The sequence below is a fragment of the Pistacia vera genome, unplaced genomic scaffold (genome assembly GCF_008641045.1).
Source record: "Pistacia vera cultivar Batoury unplaced genomic scaffold, PisVer_v2 Contig660, whole genome shotgun sequence".
NCBI classification, from domain to species: Eukaryota; Viridiplantae; Streptophyta; class Magnoliopsida; order Sapindales; family Anacardiaceae; genus Pistacia; species Pistacia vera.
In genome coordinates, this window is record NW_022196513.1 from 757,355 (window position 1) to 762,389 (window position 5,035).

At 38.1% G+C, this 5,035-nt stretch overlaps 1 pseudogene; it reads left to right on the forward strand.

The window, feature by feature from the left end:
- The first annotated feature begins 593 nt into the window (after positions 1-593).
- Positions 594-4,216, forward strand: LOC116112318 (annotated as a pseudogene).
- The last annotated feature ends 819 nt before the right edge of the window (positions 4,217-5,035 follow it).

Below are 5,035 nucleotides of genomic sequence, written 5' to 3' on the forward strand. Positions count from 1 at the left end.
ACAACTTTTCCCCACCCAAGGTTTGCCTTAGTGACAATTTCCCACCCAAAAAGTTTCAAAATACCTTTTACCCACTCAACGTTTATATTTCGTTAATACCCAAAATACACTTCACTTTCTCAACCGGCATTCGATGAGTTACCAAGGCCAAAGGTAAGAATGTTTTTGTAGAGTGGAGGCCAGTGAATCAAATGGTGGTGACCAATTGAATATTCGTTGCTGGAATCAGTAGGAAATCATCTAAGAAGGGAAAACCCTAGCTTTGCGATGGTAAAAAATCGGCAAGAACTCAGGCGTCAAAGTAAGAGGGGTTTTGTGGAGAGGAGACCGGAGGTTTGAATGGTGGTGATGGAGAGAATTTTTTTAGAGTAGCGAAATATTAACTTTGGGTGGGAAAGTGGTAATTTGAAACTTTTTTTGTGGGAAAGTATCATTAAGCATATTAGGTCACTAAAGAGGGGTCAAAGCTAATTTCTTCTACTTTTCTTTGGCAAATTGGTCCCCCTATTCTTTTTTATGACAAGTAATTTTGATTGGCAGCAGAAAAAGGAAATGATATTGGTAGAAGAACCACCTTAGCTTAGTCATTATTCATGAGGCCAGAAACTGCTGCTATGATCATTCATCAAAAGAGAAGAGGAATGATCCTTCCATTTGAACAACGTTGCATTACCTTTGAAAATATTACATACTTAGTAGGCGTGCCAAAGGTAACTTATGATAAATAATTGAAGTTGGAAACTGGAAAGTATTGTTGTCCAAAAATAAATGGCAATAGAGAACTAATTACATTTTGCTGTAGGATAATAGGAAATGAAAGATCAAGGTCTCGCCGATGAAAAATTGGTGCTACTGAAAGGTGTGAGTGGTGCTTTTAGACCTAGTGTTCTAATAACTTTAATGGGGGTAAGTGGTGCTGGTAAAACCACTCCGATGGATGTGCTAGCTGGAAGGAAGACTGGTGGATACATAGAAGGGAACACCATAATTTTAGGGTATCTGAAGAAGCAGGAAACATTTGCTCGAACCTTAGGATATTGTGAGCAAAATGACATTCACTCTCCTCATGTTACTGTCTATGAATCCTTGCTCTACTCAGCATGGCTACGACTGCCCCCAGAAGTGAACTCTGAAGCTAGGAAGGTGGGTAATTGAGATTGAGACAAGACAGAAATGCTTAAAACTTTGTTGGCTTGTCACATTAATTTTTTTTTTCTTTTTTGTTGAAAAATGGTTGCAGATGTTCATTGATGAAATCATGGAGCTTATTGAATTAACCCCATTGAAAGGAAATCTAGTTGGGTTGCCTGGTGTGAATGGTCTATCAACTGAGCAGCGTAAGAGGTTAACTGTGAGACCCTTAAGGATGCCAAGGGCAAGGGCAGGCATTTGGCTTTCATCCTTAGCCACAACCTTGCCAAGACAACATACGGGTGTATGCTAAACAAGGATGGGCGAGATCAGGTATGGGTGTTTGAGCATTGGGACGCCAAGTACTCACTGATGAGATGGCTAGCGGGTGTAGGCACTTGCAAGCTAGAACATGCGCATGCAGGCATGTGTTAACATGGGTGTGGGGCGCCCATGGGCAGGTTAATTAAGCAAAGGCACATGAGCTAGGATGTGTGCAAACATGCAAGACAAACAACAAGTGGCTGAGTACATGCATGAAGCAGAGAGCAATGTGCGTGGGGTGCATGTGGTCGTGCACTAGATAATGGGATGATCAGACAAGGCTGCACGGTTGCTGGACTAAGGCTGTGGGACGGTTATATTTGTCTAGATAGACTTGTATATAAGCCAACTGTTATGTAACTGCTAGAGAGGGTTGTAACTGCTATTGTAACCTCTATGTAACTGCTATGCCAACATGTATATAAGGCAAGCAGGTTGTAAATTCGTGAGAGAGTGAGAGAGGGCAAGGGATATGTGTGTGTATACATTTTTTGTAACTTGGGTGTTGAATCTATGATTGGGATCAAATTGTAATCAGTGAGAAACATTGTGTGGGTGCTTAAGTTTCCTTGTATTCGGAATATATAATATAAGGTTGGATTTTCCCATATATTCGGTGCATTATACTTTCATTAGCCTCTCTTGTGTATTGTATGTGCGATTTTGTAATAGGGATACGCACACTTGGGGAAGGCTGACAAGTGCTTAGTGCGCTTGTGCCGTGCAGTGCCTAGAAGGGAGTTTAGGCCCTGTGACATTAACCATAGCGGTTGAGTTGGTAGCTAACCCCTCCATTATATTCATGGATGAACCAACTTCAGGGCTAGATGCAAGAGCTGCTGCAATTGTCATGAGAACTGTTAGGAACACAGTTGACACAGGAAGAACAGTTGTATGCACCATACATCAGCCTAGCATCGACATATTTGGAGGTTTTGATGAGGTGAGAAATCTTAATAAAATAAAAGAGTTATCCACTTCTGTTTTATTCTTTCCTTTATGTCGTTGACAGATTTAATATGGCATTGTAGTTATTCCTATTGAAGCGAGGAGTGCAAGAGATATACGTGGGGCCATTGGGTCACCGTTCATGTCATCTGGTCAAGTATTTTCAGGTATGTTCTGGTGGACAACACAATTTCACTATAATTAATTGAATGTCAAACTTTTTAGTTCATGATTACTTATTGCTGAAGCATAAAACTGACTGTTAATGAAGGGAATAGAAGGAGTCAGAAAAATTAAACCTCGTTACAATCCAGCAGCCTGGATGTTGGATATTACATCTCCAGGACATGAAGTGGCTTTGGGGATTGATTTTGCTGATCTGTACAAGAAATCAGACTTATACAAGTAAGCATTGAGCAACCTTGAGAAATATACTAACACTTACTACTCAAGCAATAAGGTCTGCATTTATAGCTGAAGATTGTTTCTACTTCTAAAATTGTTTGGGATATGTTTCAGGAGAAATAAAGAACTTATCAAACAACTGAGTACACCAGCTCCTGGTTCAAAGGATCTCAACTTTCGTACTCGCTATTCAAAGTCCTTTTTCTCTCAGTTGAAGATTTGCTTGTGGAAACAACATTTGTCATACTGGCGTAACCCAAAGTACATTGCCGTAAGATTTTTTGTCACAATAGTCATTTCCTTGATGTTTGGGACAATGTTTTGGGATCTTGGCTCCAAGAGGTGAGTAAAAGCCGCAGAATAATATATAATAAGTTCAAACTCTTCATACTCTCCCTCTGGATATTAATCTAATTTCCACATTTGCAACACAGAGCAAAGCAACAAGATTTGCTTAACTCAATGGGGTCTATGTATTCTGCTGTCCTCTTCCTTATCCAAAATGCTAGTTCGGTGCAGCCGGTATTGACCATCGAGCGAACAGTTTTTCACAGGGAAAGAGCTGCCGGAATGTATTCAGCCTTGCCCTATGCCTTAGCACAGGTTGAATATGATCTTTTGATTCATTACTCTATTTATCAATGCCTCATTCACATATGTTTCTCTTCTCTAAAACTTTCAGCTTTTCTGGCAGGTCCTTATTGAGATCCCATATACTTTTCAACAAGCACTAACCTATGGTGTTATCGTTTACACAATGATGGGATTTGAACTTACTTTCATCAAATTCTTCTGGTATTTGTTCTTCATGTAGTTCACATTGTTGTACTTCACCTTCTATGGCATGATGGCAGTGGCTCCACATTGCCGGCATTGGTTCATCAGCATTCTATGGAGTCTGGAACCTCTTCGTGGGATTTGTAATCCCTTTAAGGGTGAGTTGCAACAACACCCTAATTAATTTCAAGACCTTAAAAATGAGATTGACATCTCATTTCTGTTCAATTTTCTTGCATACAGAAAATTCCTTCTTTGTGGAGCTGGTATTATTGGGCATGTCCAGTTTCCTGGACCCTGTATGGAATGGTTGCATCACAATATGGAGATGTAAAGGACAGATTTGACATAGGTATAACAGTAGAAGAATTTTTGAGTGAATATTTTGGATTCAGGCATGATTTTCTGGGAGTGGTGGCTTGTGCAGTTATTGGTTTTACCTTGCTTTTTGCATCAGTCTTTGCCATTTCCATTAAGTTGTTTAACTTCCAAAGGAGATAGAAGATTGTTTCAATTATTTGTAAAGGCTTGATGCCACCACAGCAGGGTCAATTGAATTGTAGTTTTACCTCATACTTGTATCAATAATACTATTAGTGTTAGATGTTAGATACTAATTAAAGTAAATATATGCGTCAAGATTCGACGTATTATATTTTTCATTCAATCTACACCACTTCAATCTCAATCAGCTGCTTTTTGTTTTTCCTTATAATGCATGCAGTATTGCAGTTCAAATATTAACATAGGAAGCAATTTCCACAAAGTTTGGCACATTAATTCACAAAGTTTTTAATTTTATTAGCCTTATTTGCCATCCAGATGCAAAATTGATACAAGATGTGGATTGTTGGACTGACTTTGAAACCCTAGCATAAATGAAATAGCCCAAGCCCAATGTTTGTAATTAAAGATAATGGGCAACAGTGTTTCCTCAGAAAGCCCAACAGGCTACATGATTTGGGGTATTACAAACCGGACTGCAATTAAGGTACCAATTAGATATGGTCCATTTAATTAATTTCTCTTAAATATGATATTTAAGGTCTTATTACTATTAGCCTGACTTTTCGGAAATTAATAAGATTATTCTATAATTTAATTAAATAATACTATATGTATAAACTTTTTATACACAAATTCTTTAATACAAACTAATGCATCACAATGCTGTTAGAATTCTTTCAACAGTTTTTTTTAGCCTGGGTATTTGTGAGTATATTCTGGGATATTGGCTCGACATGGTAAAAGTTTTAAAATTTAAGAACAGTTGAAGCACTGAAACTTTCTTACAAGGTCTATTTTGCTCTTATTTTGTTTTTCACCATTATTGATAGGGAAAAGGAATAATAAGGTTTACTCCCTTCTTTGAGTATTTGAGTTCAAACTTTTGGGTTATCTTATCATAATAACATTATGACTTACATGGTTCTTTGAGTTTATATATATG